General features: G+C 40.0%; 1 pseudogene; it reads left to right on the top strand.

The window, feature by feature from the left end:
- The first annotated feature begins 14,282 nt into the window (after positions 1–14,282).
- On the top strand, positions 14,283–15,230 carry LOC126080849 (olfactory receptor 5B3-like; annotated as a pseudogene).
- Positions 15,231–17,195: the final 1,965 nt, after the last annotated feature.

The raw sequence follows: 17,195 nt of genomic DNA, 5'->3' as shown, positions 1-17,195 counted from the left end.
CCTGCATCACTTCTGTCGAGTAGTCAGAGCTTAGTCTTATTGTTTCCAATCTGTATGTGACTTTTTGTTTTTCTCAAGCTGTTCTCAGGGTTCTTTCCTTGTCTTTATTTTTAGTAAGTGTGCTTATGATATGTCTTGGTGTTTTTCTTTTGGGGTCTATCATATATGGGGTTCTTTGAGCTTCTCGGATGGCCAGCTTTTCATCTTTCATGATATTAAGTAATTTTTCTGTCAGTAAATCTTCAGTGATCCTTTATGTGTCCTATTTTCTCCTCCTGTTCTGCAACTCTGATCACATGCAAAGTTTTGGTTTTGACTTTACCCCACGTTGTTCTCAGGGGCTCTTCATTTTCCTTCATTCTTTTCTCTGATTTTTCCTCAAACAAAGTGGTATCCAAGAATTTGTTTTAATTTCATTGATCCTGTCTTCACTGTTTCGAATTTGCTTTTACAACCTTCTATTGCATTGTCCACTTCGAAATCTTGTTGTTTATCTTTTGGATTTCTAATTGTTTTTGTATGATTTCTGCTTGTTTGTTTATTTTGTGATTTTGTTTCTGTACTATTTTCTTGAGTTCTTCCATTGTTTTCTCTGTCTTTTCCATGATTTTGCCCTGTATTTTCCATGATTTTCTCTATGTTTTCCTTATATTTGTCTGTATTTTTCTTCATCTTTTGGAGATCCCTAAATATTAAGTTTTGAATTCCCTGTCAGGTAGTTCTGGTAACTTTTCTTCTACCAGAAGTTTATCTGGTGTTTTATTTTGGATGCTTTCTGGGGTCATCCTGTTCTTTTTATATGTTTTGATATTGTCTGCTGTCTTTGGGACATTCAGGAATTATTTTCATCATTTACTGATTGTAGATTTGTTGGTTCACCCTGCTTTTTCATTTTTTTTGGTTGTGTCTAGGAAGGCAGGCTGAGCGTTCCTTGCTGTTTGCTCATCTTTGGGCATGATACTTCTTATCACTTTGTCCGGGTGGACAGGGCTGGTCGCTCAGCTATGGTGCCACAGAACAAGTCCAGTGAGGAGAAGGAATGGGGATGAGTCTCTTGTGGCAAGTACTGGGGCCAACAGGGCAGGACTTGGGGGCAATGTACGCAGGGTCCAGGGGTCTGCACCTGTTGTTCTTGGGAGTGCTGTGCTCAGTGTACGGTGTAGTTAGGCTGAAGAGTAAGGGGAGGATGTGATGTGTGGAGCTAAGTGTATGTGGAGAAGAAGAGAGAGAAACAGAAGCCAAAAACAAAAAATAATAAAATAAATAATTTTTAAAAATGCCCTGAGGGAGCCCACCATCTTGGCAGTGTGGACTAGGGAAGCCAGGTGCCAGAGGCTTCCAAGTCAAATGGTGTAGCCTAGCCCATCAAAAACTGGTGTAGACAGGACACATGGCCAGGTGTTTGGGCAAAAGGAAAGGAAGGATGGTAGAGACAGTCTAGAAAACCAAGGAAAAAAATGTCCCAGCTTCACAATGCAGAGAAGCTGTGTGCCTGCAGCTCCCTGCCAAGCAGCGTGGCACGGCCTGTAACAAAGTGGCCCAGGTGTCACACAGCCAGGTGGCTGGGAGAAAGGAAAGGAAGGAAGATAGAGAGAGACAAGAAACCAAGAGAAAGAATGCCCCAAGGGTGCCCCAAAATGTTGTGGCACAGACTGTGGAAGGCATGTGCCAGCAGTTTCCCAGCCAAGCAGTGTGGCACAGCCTGCCGAAAAGTGGCAGAGATGGCACCTGGAGAAAGGAAATAAAAGAAAGTAGAGAGAGTCAAGAAATCTAGAATTTTTTAAAAAAATGCCCCAAGGGAGCCCACTGGCATGGTGACTTGGACTGGGGAAGCAGCTTCCTAGTTGAGTGGCATGGCACAGCCTATCAAAAAGCAGTGGAGATGGCAAATGATGCCAGTTAGACAGGGGAAAGGTAAGGAAGGAGTTGAGGGAAACAAAACAAAAAAAAAGCCAAACAACAAAAACATTGTGCTGAAGGAATTGGTGGGGGCAGGGTGAACCCAAGTGGCAAGGAGCCATTTTCTCTCCTGCTGAAAGACACACAGCCCACCAGAAAGTGGTGAGTCTGTGGAGAGGGAAAAAGGGTGAGGGGCGGGAAAGTATGTAATCCTGGTTACCGAGTTCTCTGTCTCCTGCTGGGAGTCCCATGAAGTTGCCATCCTGTACTCCCTCCCCTCTGTTCTTGGTGGCCGAGGGGTTCAAAGTGACATGTTCATGCTGCCTTATCTGCTAGGGGACCTCCACTTCATAGCTCTCCTCGTTCTCTGTTCTCTGTCCATTTCTTATTCCATCTGGTACTTGGTTGAGTTTTTTATTCCTTCTTTTGACACTTAGGGTTCCAGGATTGATGATTCTGTTTTACTTAGTTTTTCAGGTCTTTGGTGTAGAGGGATGGTGTGGTGCTTCTGTCTATAGCATCATGTTGTCTCTGCCCAGCCCCATTTAATTTTTTGATGATTTCCAATTTCCCCAGTTCATACTTTGTACTTTCCACGTTCCGATTATTAATGGTTGTTTGCAGCTGTTTCTTCTCATGCTGGTACTAGAATTACTCATACGTTATTCCTCTTGATAGAGCCCCACATAATCCTTAGGGTTTCTTCATTTTTTAAAAATTCTTTTATTTGTTTTTTCTTCAGATAAGTTGGCGTAAAGTGCTTTATCTTCAATCTCACTAATTCTGACTTCCATTGCCTCAATTCTGTTCCTATGACTTTCTGTTGAATTGCTAATTCTGAAATTTTATTGTTAATCTTTTGTCTTCCTGTTTGCTGTCTCTCTATGGATTCTTGCAGCCTGTTAAATTTGTCATTACGCTCTTGTATAACTGTCTTAAGTTCCTCTATTGTTTTGTTTGTGTGTTTCTTGGCTTGTTCTGCATTTTGCCTGATATCCTTCCTGATCTCTTGAAGAGTTCTATATATTAATCTTTTGAATTCTACCTCTGGTAATTCAAGAAATTATCATCTTCTGGAAGGTATCTTGATTCTTGTTTTTGGGCACTTGCTGAAGCCATCATGGTCTGCCTTTTTATGTGATTTGATACTGATTTATTTTTTTTTTTTTGTAGTCTCTGAGTCATCAATAAGTTATTGTATTTATTTATTTTATGTTTCCTTAATGTGTCCTACCTTCTTGTTTTGTTTTGATATGCCCAGATAGGCTGATCATGTGAGCTAGTTTGATTATTGGTGCCTTTGAAGGTCTGACATCCTGTTGCCAGATGGTTAGAGCTATTATTAGGTATGTGAGCCCAGGAGTCCATTTACTTTTCTTGTATGGATTCAGCTGAAGTGTCCAGGTCATCAGTCACCAATGTGTGGTGCAGGTGCTTACCTATAGTCCTAGATGGGCAGGGATGATTGGAATAGGCACACATATCTGGCTATAGTAGGGAGTCACGCACTGAGCAAGGCAGGGGCTGACAGCTGCCCCTGAGTGTCTGGGAGAAAAGAATGTCCCTCTTCCCTAGATTGTGTAGAGCGGGTGGGTTTTGCAGCCAGACTATGGGCATCTAATGCTGTTGGCTGTAAGAACAGGGCGGCACCAATTATTCTTGGGCCCCTGTCACGGGTGGATAGGTGGCATGGGTGGAGCCACCAGTCCTCAGAACCCTGATATGGGTAGGTGAGGACCCTGTTTAATGGGCAGAGTGGTGTCAAATGCCATAAATCTGCCACTCCACCTTACAGCTGATAGTGTTGAAAATATGCTTCAGGTATACACCCTGTAGTACTATGCTAATGATGGCCTAGGCTGTTGAACTGGGCCCACACAAGACCATGCAGGGGTGAAAGGCATTCAAAGTCTGTGGACCCCTTATGCCTGTGCCTAGGGAAAGGGGCTGTGCTTCTCTGAGTTCCTGGCTTGAGGGAGCTGGCAGATTATTTTTTCCTGTTTGTTAATTTGTTCTCTCTCCATAACAGGGAGAATGGCTCAGGACACATAACAGGTCCTACTTCTGTCCCAGGGATGTGCCAATTACTGAAGCCAGCCTAGGACCAGTGCAGAGTGGGGAGGGGGCAGGTAAATGGGAGAGAGGTTCTTCCCAAAGTGGGTGTTTTTTGATCTGTGTGGTAGGTTAGACACATGTGTGTATCTTTTACCAGTTGAGCGCCACTTTTCACAGGTTCTGAAGGCTTGAGTAAATGTTCAACTGCTTGTCCCTCCCCATGTGGAAAACGTGTCCTGAGCACCACTGCTTGCCTCACTGCACATGCCAGCTGATCCAGCCTGTAGTGTATCAGTTCCTGCCGGGTCAGGTCAGGCAACACTTTGTTGTTTCTGAACCATCTCTCCCTCTGCCTGCTGCTCAGTCCAATTTCTCAACTTAGCCTTTGATGTTTAGAGCTACTAGACTGTCATATATAATCAACTCACTTGTTTTTTCAGGTCTTTGTAGTTAGAGAGACCACAGGAAGCATCTGACTACTCTGCCATCTTGGCCTCACCTGTTTCTTCTCATTCTGAATCATATCACATCATCATATGAAGGCCCCATGTCATTAAGGTTTGTTCTACTTTGAGGAGGCAGCTCTTCCCCAGTTGTATTTTGAATGCCTTCCAACCTGAAGGACTCATCTTCAAGCACTGTGTCAAAGTTCCTCTGCTATTCATAAGGTTTTCACTGGCCAGTCTTTTCAGAAGTAGACTGCCATGTCCTTCTTCCTAGTCTATCTTAGTCTGGAAGCTCCACTGAAACCTGTCCATCATGGGTGACCTTGCTAGTATTTGAAATGCCAGTGGCCTAGCTTCCAGCCTAACAGCAACACACAAGCCACCACAGTACAATAACTGACAGCAAAATGGTGGGAAAAAAATTATAGTTTATGTTACTATGTGAATGAGATGTTATCAAACACAAATACTTTTAGGGTCCATATATGTAACATATGGAAAAGCCAGGAGGAAGATGGCAGAGAATAGTGATTACTAGAGAATGGTTTCCTTTCCAAAGGCTTCAAATTCACATGAAAAGATTGAAATTTCTGAGATTACACGTGGACAGATTTTCAGGCTAGAGTCAACCCCATGGACCATGGAATTTTCAACCCTCTATATCTGTAACCCAGTTAAGGGTACAGAGTGAGGATAGAAGTAATAAATCTAAGATAAACTGAAACTCAAGCTAAAATATGGTAATCAAAAATAAATTAAGAAAAAAAGCACTAATTGTTCCTGGGTTCTGATGTAGAATGTTGACAGAGCTACCAAAATGGTAGAGGAAAGACAGATTGACTAACGCTAGAGGTAAAAGATGACCTAACTTGACCTACTGTGTGAGGAAAAGGAAATAAAAGTTATACTACTAGACTTCAAAACTCATCCATATCTTGAAGCTCTGTATGCCACCACCCAACTTTCCCAAACCAACACAGATATAGTCCTTCCATCCTAATAATAATGTTAACACTCATCAGATTTGTGCTCAACACATGTGTTGTGCTGTGTTTCATGAGTTATCTCATTTAACTCTCACAAAAATCCCTTTAGGCAGGGCCTGGTACCATCTCATCTTACTCATGGGAAAATGAGGCTCAGGGAAGTTACATTAGGACCTTTGTCTCCCAGGAAGTAAATGGTGGGACTGATATGTGACTGCTTATACTCTTTTTCCCTAAGCTGGCGTTCTTATGCCCAACTCTTTATCAGCCCTTCAGATTTGCCTTTGGTGGTTGTGTATGACTCTAATGCTACTTTTATTTCACTATATATACTATCTGTATTTCTGAGATATTTTACTGTACAAACTTGAACATTGACCTTGATACAAAGTATACAATGATTAAATGTGAATTGAATAAAGGTAAAATCAATTTAAATTCACTAGTAGTAGTATTTAGGTTGGTCCCCCACGTGTCTGTCAGTTTGTCATACTCTGGGGGTTTGTGGGTGGTTGTGATGCTAGAAGCTATGCCACCGGTATTCAGATATCACCAGGGGCACAATGGAGGACAGGTTTCAGCAGAGCTTCCAGACTAAGACAGACTAGGATAAGGACCCAGCAGTCTACTTCTGAAAAGCATTAAAAACCAAACAAGTGAAAACCTTATGAATAGCAGTGGAATACTGTCTGATATAGTGCTGGAAGATGAGCTCCCCAGGTTGGAAGGCACTCAAAAGATGACTGGGGAAGAACTGCCTCCTCAAAGTAGAGTCGACCTTAATGACACGGATGGAGTAAAGCTTTCGGGACCTTCATTTGCTGATGTGGCACAACTCAAAATGAGAAGGAACAGCTGCAAATATCCATTAATAATCAGAACTTGGAATGTACGAAGTATGAATCTAGGAAAATTCGAAATCATCAAAAATGACATGTAACGCATAAACATCAATATCCTAGGCATTAGTGAGCTGAAATAGACTGGCATTGGCCATTTTGAATCGGACAATCATATAGTCTACTATGCTGGGAATGACAACTTGAAGAGGAATGGTGTTGCATTTATCATCCAAAAAAAAAAGAACATTTCAAGATCTATCCTGAAGTATAACGCTGTCAGTGATAGGATAATATCCATATGCCTACAAGGAAGACCAGTTAATAAGACTATTATTCAAATATATGCACCAACCACTAGGGCCAAAGATGAAGAAATAGAAGATTTTTATCAGCTGCTGCAGTCTGAAATTGATCGCACATGCAGTCAAGATGCATTGATAATTACTGGTGATTAGAATGCAAAAGTTGGAAACAAAAAAGAAGGATCAGTAGTTAGAAAATATGGCCTTGGTGATAGAAACAATACCAGAGATTGAATGAGAATTTTGAAAGACCAATGACTTCTTCAATGCAAATACCTTCTTTCACCAACATAAACGGTGACTATACACTGGACCTGGCCAGATGGAACACACAGAAATAAAATTGACTACATGGAAAGAGATGATGGAAAAGCTCAATATCATCAGTCAAAACAAGGCCAGGGGCCGACTGTGGAACAGACCATCAATTGCTCATACGCAAGTTCAAGCTGAAACTGAAGAAAATCAGAGCAAGTCCACGAGAGCCAAAATATGACCTTGAGTATAACCCCCCAAAAAACTCATGGCCATTGATTCGATTCCGACTCACAGCAACCCTATAGGACAGAGTAGAACTGCCCCATAGAGTTTCCAAGGAGTGCCTGGTGGATTTGAACTGTCGACCTCTTGGTTAGCAGCTGTAGCACTTAACCACTACGCCACCAGGGTTTCCAGCCTTGAGCATATCCCACCTGAATTTAGAGACCATCTGAAGAATAGATTTGATATATTGAACACTAGTAACGAAAGACTAGATGAGTTGTGGAATGACATCAAGGACATCATACACAGAAAGCAGAGGTCATTAAAAAGACAGGAAAGAAAGAAAAGGCCAAATGATGTCTGAGGAGACTCTGAAACTTGCTGTCGAACGTTGAGCAACTAAAGCAAAAGGAAGAATTGATGAAGTAAAAGAACTGAACAGAAGATTTCAAAGGGCCTCCCGAGAAGACAAAGTAAAGTATTATAATGACATGTGCAAAGAGCTGGAGATGGAAAACCAAAAGGGAAGGACACACTCAGCATTTCTCAAGCTGAAAGAGCTGAAGAAAAAAATTCAGGCCTTGAGTTGCAATAGTGAAGGATTCTATGTGGAAAATATTAAACGACACAGGAAGCATCAAAAGAAGATGGAAGGAATACACAGAATACACAGAGTTATTATACCAAAAAGAATTAGTCGATATTCAACCATTTCAAGAGGTAGCATATGATCAGAAACCCATGGTACTGAAAGAAGAAGTCCAAGCTGCTCTGAAGGCATTGGTGAAAAGCAAGGATCCAGGAATTGATGGAACATCATTTGATATGTTTCAACAAACAGATGCTTCACTGGAGGTGCTCACTCGTCCATGCCAAGAAATATGGAAGACAGCTTCCTGGACAACTGACTTAAAGAGATCCATATTTATGCCTATTCCCAAGAAAGATGATCCAACCGAATGTGGAAATTATAGAACAATATCATTAATATCACATGCAAGCAAATTTTGCTGAAGATCATTCAAAAACGGCTGCAGCAGTATACAGACAGGGAACTGCCAGAAATTCAGGCCAGTTTCAGAAGAGGACGTGGAACCAGAGATATCATTGCTGATATCAGATGGACCCTGGCTAAAAGCAGAGGATACCAGAAGGAAGTTTACCTGTGTTTTATTGACTATGCAAAGGTATTCGACTGTGTGGATCATAACAAATTTCGGATAATATTGGGAAGAATGGACATTCCAGAACAGTTAATTGTGCTCATGAGGAACCTTTACATAGATCAAGAGGCTGTTGTTGAGACAGAACAAGGAGATACTGATTGGTTTAAAGTCAGGAAAGGTGTGGGTCAGGGTTGTATCCTTTCACCATACCGATTCAATCTGTATGCTGAGCAAATAATATGAGAAGCTGGATTTTATGAAGAAGAACTGGCCATCAGGATTGGAGGTAGACTCATTAACAGCCTGCGTTATGCAGATGACAGAACTTTTTTTGCTGAAAGCGAAAAGGACTTGAAGCACTTACTAATGAATATCAAAGACCACAGCCTTCAGTATGGATTGCACCTCAGCATAAAGAAAACAAAACTCCTCACAACTGGACCAATGAGCAACATCAGGATAAATGGAGAAAAGATTGAAGTTGTCAAGGATTTCACTTTACTTGGATCCACAATCAACAGCCATGGAAGCAGCAGTCAAGAAATCAAAAGACACATTGCATTGGGTAAATCTGCTGCAAAGGACCTCTTTAAAGTGTTGAAGAACAAAGATGTCACCTTGAAGACTAAGGTGTGCCTGACCCAAGCCGTGGTATTTTCAATTGCATCATATGCATGTGAAAGCTGAATAATGAATAAGGAAGACCGAAGAAAAATTGATGCCTTTAAATTGTGGTGTTGGCGAAGAATATTGAATATACCATGGACTGCCAAAAGAATGAACAAATCTGTCTTGGAAGAAGTACAACCAGAATGCTCCTTAGAAACACAGATGGCGAGACTGCGTCTTACATACTTTGGACATGTTGTCAGCAGGGATCAGTCCCTGGAGGGCATCATTCTTGACAAAGTACAGGGTCAGCCGAAAAGAGGAAGACCCTCAACGAGGTGGATTGACACAGTGGTTGCAACAATGAGCTAAAACAGAACAATGATTGTAAGGATGGCTCAGGACCGGGCAGTGTTTCATTCTGTTGTGCATAGGGTCACTATGATTTGGAACTGACTCGACTGCACCTAACAACATTTAAGTTGGTAACAACTCTGATTTGGTCCAATGCTTGCCTCTGTTTGTTAACACCTGTGTTATCTTAAATAAATTATCCCTTTGTTGCTGATATATTCGAGGTTCAAAACCATCTGCAGCTCTGCAAGAGAAAGATGTGGCAGTCTGCTTCCATAGAGATTTTTACCCTTGTGAACACTACGGGGTTGCTATGAGTTGGAATTCACCCTATGGCAGTGGGTTTAGGGATTCTTTGATATGCACAAAGAGCCCTGAAGGTGCAGTGGTTAATGGTTCATCTGCTAATCAAAAGGTCGGCAGTTCAAATCCACCAGTCCTTCCTTGGAAACCGTATTGGGTAGTCCTACACTGTCGTATAGGATCATTAGGAGTCAGAATCAACGCAATGGCAACAGTTTTTTTTTTTTTTAATACATATAAAGCGCCTGGCATGTGAGCGCTGTAGAAGTGTAAGCTGTTAGTAGACTCAAAAGATCAGATTTGGAAGATCAATTCATTCCAAGCATGTGACCTTGGATAAGTCATATTCTTTCCTGCAACTCAATTTACTTAAATATAAAATTAAACTTTGATAGGTGATCCGTGAAGATCCTTCAGCTTCAACAGTATGTAACTTATAGATAAATTATCCACCTAATTGAGTTTTCGTGCTCATGCTTTAGATCTGGAGAACACTGAAGAATAAATTATTGCTATAATAAAATAACACACAGTGTGGTTATACATTTCAATGTCTGCACTATTATGTTTTGTTTACTACTCTGTTTCTCAATTGTCATTGCTACAGAACATTCTGTGATTTCCAAACAGCATCCATAGAGAACAGTACAGAGGGGTCTGAATTCATCCTACTAGGGTTAACCAATGCTTCAGAATTGCAGATCCCACTTTTTATTATATTTATCCTGATGTAGCTCATCACGGTGGTTGGGAACTTTGGGATGACTGGCTTGATTTTTTTGGACTCTCACTTACATACTTCTATGCTCTTTTCCCCCCAGTAACCTCTCTCTAGTGAACTTTAGTTACTCCTTAACAGTCACTCCAAAGTCGTGATTAGGTTCCTCATAGGAGACAAAGTCATATCCTACAATGCATGTGTTGTTCAGATGTTTTTTCTTTGCAGTCTTTGCCACTGCAGAAAGTTTCCTCTTGGCATAATTAGAAGTGGGGGAAAAAGGAAGAAATGACAATAAGTAATGCACAAACAAGTGTGCACACTGCACTGAACCTAGTTCCCCAGGGAAGTATAATTGCTTTTCCATGGAAAATTGAGATGAAAAGCTGTAGGTGCCCCCATGAAGGGCATCCCCTGAGAGCTCTGTGTCTTTATAACTGCCTCCTGGTTTTCATGCATTAGCCTCTAAAATCACAACATCACTCCATGTGACATTAACTGGATAGACCAGACTGTGTACAGAACTCCTTTGGTAGCCATTCATGCAACTTACCCCTAAACTGAGAATTTGCACTGAGTCTTCCAAACGCAGCTAGGTAAACACCCCAAAAGAAAAATTATACTCAATTACTTGAAAATAATATCTCCTTCATGAGTTGTTTTATATTATCAAGAGTAATCTCTTTCATCTCTACATTTTTAACTAGATCAGCAAAGTCCTTTTCACGTAAGGTAACATTTACAGGTTCCAAGAATTAGGACCTAGTCTCTCTGGAGACCATTACTGAGCCTACTGCAGATTTATTTTAACTTATGCTGCTACTAGTTCATCCCGCAGACTGTCTGGGGAAGGGAGGCCTCCTGTTACACAAGGTCACTCAAAGTTACAGGGTTTAACATAAGTAACTGAGCCTGCTAGAGCCTGCTGCCTTCTCAGTCACCATGGCAAGAGAAGAGACAACTGGAGATCGTTCATATGGTTTAACCCACCCAGAGATGATAATTATTTGCTCTTCATAACTATAATTCTGTGAATTATCTGGGAGATCCATTTTATTATGTTTGTCTTAAAAAAAAAAAAAAAAGCGATTTAGTGACCACTCTAAGAGCAGAGAAAGAATGCCTGGTATATACGCAGGACTTCAATCCATCCTGACTGCATGTTAATGTTCTTTACTCCATCTTTTATTGCCTTAAAGATCTTGGAAACTTTTGACCAGCACCTGAGAGACAGAGCTTCTCTCATAGTATCAATGCATTATCCCATGGCTGAATTTCTGATTTCAAACTCACAATTCAGAATTGTTGTTTTCTTTTTAGCAGGAATCAAGGTAAGCTCTTTATTTCATGTACAATTTCAATGAGTAGTGACGTTCATGCAAAAGCAGTGAGGAAGTTAGATATAATATGAGATTTTTGATCCCAGAATAAGATATTTTAAACACGTTTTTAAATCAGTGTTGTAAGGCTGGGGTATAAATGTCAAAATGTCCATTAGTACAGAGTTAAGTCATATTTATGAAACATCATGTTGCTTCCCAAAATATAAGAAAAAAAAATAGAATGAATGATAGGTGGTAGTTTCATCATGTTCACTATTTGTTGGCCTCTAAACATAAACAGCTCCAACTGAATGCTAAAAACAAAGCGAAAAAAAGAAGGCAAAAAAGAAATGTAAGTAAAATGACACTTCTTTAAACAATAAAAAAGCCCTAATTGAATAACAAGATCCATACTCCAGTTTTATCTTTATTCCATAATCTCGCCCTTAGCGTGTCTATAAATACTGACAGTGAGATGGCTAAATAACACAGTCGCTTTATTTGTTCAGAACTGGGCTTAAACCTTCAACTCGAGACCTCCTCATATTAGCTATGTAATTGTATAGTATAGTTTCTTTAATCCTCACTGGCAAAATAAGAATAATAACACTACATAAATTCAGTTATTCTGTGGATTAATTGAAAATATATGTGTCTACCTACATATATTATCATTGGTTATTGTACATAATTTATGCTTAAAGTGGTTATGTGTTAAAGATTGGCAAACATAACAACTTTATGGGCCAGGCTTGCAAAATAAAGCTGGAAAGGATTAGGAGGGAGACGGTGCAGAGTGGTTAGCTGGGGATGGATGTCCTACCCAGGACTTTAAATTCAAATAAAAAATGTAAAATATTGTGCCTGTACAAGAAAAGATTCAAACAAAAAATTTGAAAACATGGAGTGCACCAGCTAAAAAGGTATATAGGAAAATGCATCTGTAGCCTATGAGCTTTCAAACTTTGATCTCTGTGGTTCAGCTATGGGATGACAATTTTAAGAGAAAGAATTAGTTCAAGAAAAGGAGACTCTTCCAATTCATGTTAACGTATAGATTTCAACCTAGAAATTAAATGAAAGAATAGCTCACGCCAAAATACTGGCACAGCCAGCATATGGACTGAAGGGCAATGAGAAACACTAGGGGGATAGAATATCTCAGAGGGCCCAGCATGTGAAGAAAGGAAAGTGGATGAGTGAGGCTACCAGATGAGTGAGGCTACCAGATGTTAAAAATTCTCACATATTTTAGAACACTGTATGTCACCACCTACCTTTTGTAAAACCAACATAAAGGCCACCATTACATCCTAATATTACACCTGATGTTATACCTAACACTAACGCTGAGGTATTACATTGGACAAATCTGTTGCAAAAAATCTCTTTAAAGTGTTAAAAAGCAAAGACATCACTTTGATGACTAAGCTGCACCTGACCCAAACCTTAGTATGTTCAATCACGTCATAAAAAAAAATTTTTTTTCATCATACTGCACATTAAATATGGACAATGAAAAAGGAAGACCAAAATATTGACCCATTTGAGTTATGGTATTGGTGAAGAATAGTGAATGTACTGTGGACTACCAAGGAGAAATTTTGTGTTGGAGGAAGTACAGTCAAAATGTTCCCTAGAAGAGAGGATGAACGGACTTCATCTTGTTTAATTTGGACATGTCATCAAAGGGACCAAACCTTACAGAAAGATTCATCCTTGATAAAGTTTAGGGTTAAAAGAAGTAAGAGACACTAAATGATTGGCTGCAACAATGGACTCAAGCATATCTACTATTGTGAGGATGGTGCAGGATCAGGCAATGTTTGTCCTGTTACACATAAGATCACTATAAGTTGGAGACAACTAGTGATACCGAACAACAAAAATAACACTAATCAGGCCATGCTGGACATTGTCTTTTATGCATTATCTCATTTAATTCACACAATAATAATTGAAGTAAGTCTCACTACTATTTTTATTTTATAGATGGAAAAATGGGGCTCTAATATGCACCTTTTAACAGTACCAAACCTCTATTCCCAATGCTATGTCTTCCCTTCAGAATGTCCTTGCTGGGCATACATGTCCCTACTGCTGCAGTTAACCTCCATATATCCTATCCGTATATCTCTCACTTATTTAACTGTGTTATCCCAAACATAGGGTTTGGACTAATGGAGGCAATGAATACTTTTAAATTGACTTAAATGCAATTTGATTAAATTTCAGTTAAGACCATTGAGAGTACATGTGCCTGGATCTTTAGCATGGCTTTGCCAGTAATATTTCTGTAAATTTGAATAAATCACTCAACCTTTTGTTCCTCATAAGTTAAATGGGGATGACAACTAATCAACCTCATAGGGTTGTTGAATGAAGTACATGAACCTGCTTATAAAGTGTCTAGAGCAATGTGAGCATGTGAGTGATAGAAAAGTTTTCACTAGGCTTGGGAAAACTGAGTTGGAAGTTCATATCATTCCTGACATGTCATCTTGGCCTAGTTATTGCATTTTCTACAGTTCAGAGTAAGAATTTATAAAATTTAAAAGTCAGGAGACATTCCAAGAAGATCGTTCAGCTTTAACAACTAGTAACTATGTAGAAAATTTGTGCACTAAATTTGTCAAGCCCATGTTTTATGTATGAGACTTTTGAAATACAAGTTTTTGCTATAATGTAATACACATTATATTTATACAATTCAATTTCACTGCAATCTCTTTTCTATTTAACAGTCTGTTCTTTTATTCCTTGTTGATACAGGGCATCTTTTGAGTCCCAAATAACATCAATGGAGAACAGAACAGAAGTGACTCACTTCATCCTGCTTGGACTAACCAATGCTCCAGAGCTTAAGTTCCCCCTCTTTATAATGTTCACTCTCATTTACTTCATCAATGTGCTTGGGAACCTGGGGGTGGTGGTGTTGATTTTGTGGGACTCTTGTCTCCACACTCCCATGTATTCTTTCCTCAGTAACTTGTCACTGGTAGACCTTTGTTACTCTTCAGCTGTTACTCCCACGGCATTGGCTGGGTTCCTTACAGGTGACAATGTCATCTCCTACAATGGATGTGCTGCTTAGATATTCTTTTTTGCAGGATTCGCTACTGTGGAAAATTTCCTGTTGGCCTCAATGGCCTATGACCACTATGCAGCAGTGTGTAAACCTCTGCATTACACCACCACCTTGACAACAGTTCTGTGTGCATGACTCGTTATAGGTTCCTATCTTGGTGGTTCCCTTAATGGCTCCATCCACACTGGGGTCATATTCCATCTTTCCTTCTGTATGTCTAATGTGGTCCATCACTTTTTCTGTGATGTTCCAGCAGTCATGGTTCTCTCTTGCTCTGACAGACATGTTAGTGAGATTGTTATTGTTTTTGCAGCAACCTTCACTGTCTTTTCTGGTATGCTGGCTATCTTGATATCCTACCTATTCATATTTATAACCATCCTAAAGATGCGCTCAGCTGAAGGATATCAGAAGGCTTTATCCATTTGTGTTTCTCACTTGATTACAGTTTCCATCTTCTATGAGACATGCATCTCAATGTACATGCAGCCCAACTCCAGTCATTCCATGGACGTGGACAAAAAAGCATCTGCGTTCTATACTATGGTCATCCCAATGATGAACCGTCTGGTCTACAGCCTGAGGAACAAGGATGTACACAGTGCATTCAAGAAGGTTATTGAGAAGGCAAAATTCTCTCTAGGTTTAACATTTTAACATAGCAGAATCCACAGCAACTCAGTGTATTCCCTTCAGATCTTCTCTGTGCAATGGCTCGCACTTCAAGGCCTTCAATGCACTTAATTACTAAGGTGATATATTCACTTCCTCAAAAGTCTGTTGTCTAGAAAAAAGAAGATATTATGTCTAGAAATGTAATGCATAAACGAGAATGGCTAATGGGGAACATGAAGATATGTGGGTTTTCCTTTTCAAAGACTATTTTAATGACATTAGATGTATTCACATATTCTCCACCATATGCTGGTGCAAGCATATATGTCCACAAGTGCACACAAAATCCCGTGAATAAAGTATATGCAATGATCCGATGTGCACACTTATACAGAATAATGGGAAATTTTTTAAATTAGGTAAATGTAACCAGTTGGGAAATCAGAATAAAAACTCACAATAATCTTATTTATTACTTTAGTTGAAAAACTTCCAAGAGTCCAAAATGAAGGAAAAGTGATATGGATTTTTTGTTAAAGGTATTTGCTTTTTGTTGGCATATTTTTTTTTCACCTCCAATATATTAATGGGAGCCAGGTTCATGCTAACTTGTCAACAAATATTTGTTAAACTAAGGAATGGATGAAAAAACTAAGCTTCGAGACTGTCAATACACTTGACTCACTAATATTTACAGTTTATTACCCATAATATAATTCTGTAGAAAACAATTTTGCAGGGTATCATGAGACAAAGCTGTTTATGCTTTGTTTTGCTTTTTTTTTGTTGTTGTTTTAATCACATTCTTGCAGTTTCTTCTTTTATAGGAATGAGTTTTTTGGAAACCAAACAATGGGGGGGGCGGGTCATATTGAACCATCTTAATTTTTTTCATTAGTATGATTTCTCATATAGCAGCAAGTGATGAATGGAATGAATTCTATTCAGCAAATCATAAATAGACAAAGTACTACACTATAAATAATTTCCTACATGATTCAACTTGCAAAATTTCTTCATACATGCTGGTGGTTTGTTTAACTCCAGTGATTCTAAACATTCATAGAGAATGTAAGATTGCCATACTTAACAGCAATAATCATAACCTTCCTTGATATGCTAATATCAAACACAACAATTATGTATTTTATTTTGATCCTCAGATGAACTCAATTCTATGATAAAACTATGCAGAGGACTTTGCACCCATGCCTTCTTTTTCTATCTCTGTTGAGCAAATGACACCTGTTACCACCTATGGGGGGAGTGCCACCAGGTCGCAGATAGTAACCGACTCTATAGTTTGCAGGTAGTGGAGTGAACAAAAAAAGACATGACTCACACAGGCACTGGATGGAATAATTGTTTACTCACCTAGAAAAGAGTCAGAGAAAGATAAGCTTCAGTAATAGGCATTGGCCTATAGCCCCTTGCTGTTCGATCCAGTACTGCATGCCCTCGTTAGGATAAAATGGGCAGGACATCCACCCGAAGCCCATTTTCACCTGCAGCAGCCAAGTTGGAGCTGCAGATTTGTGGCACTCAAAACCCCCTAATCCACTAAAAAGGGGCCTCACCCACCAACACCAGGGGCCTGACAATTAGGGGCCAACTCCAACTCCTCCAGCTAAGAGCACTGGGCATCCAATGACTGGCTAAACTACTCCCCACCCCAACTACCTGCTGTATTTGGACAGGGGCACACCTTTGATCTGGGTGACAGGCAGCTGACAGCCTCCTACTTTGTCCCCCACATTGCACCTCACTGCAAGCAGAGACCAGTGCCTCTTCCAAATACCCCAATGCAACCCTGTCAGCTCAGGACTATAGGTGAGAGACTCCTTATCACACACTCAGTGACCAACCACACAGGCACATGGACCCCAAGCAACCAGTAAGCAGCAGAGCAGACTCACGAAGCCCAACCCAATGATCAGGGAGAATACCCCATACACCCAAATCCAGGAGACCATCAGGACAGATATATCACGTCTACAAAAAAATGCC

This window comes from Elephas maximus, chromosome 7 (genome assembly GCF_024166365.1).
Source record: "Elephas maximus indicus isolate mEleMax1 chromosome 7, mEleMax1 primary haplotype, whole genome shotgun sequence".
Taxonomy (NCBI): Eukaryota; Metazoa; Chordata; class Mammalia; order Proboscidea; family Elephantidae; genus Elephas; species Elephas maximus.
The sequence above is the reverse complement of the archived record's forward strand: the minus strand, read 5'-3'. Positions and strand labels throughout refer to the sequence as shown.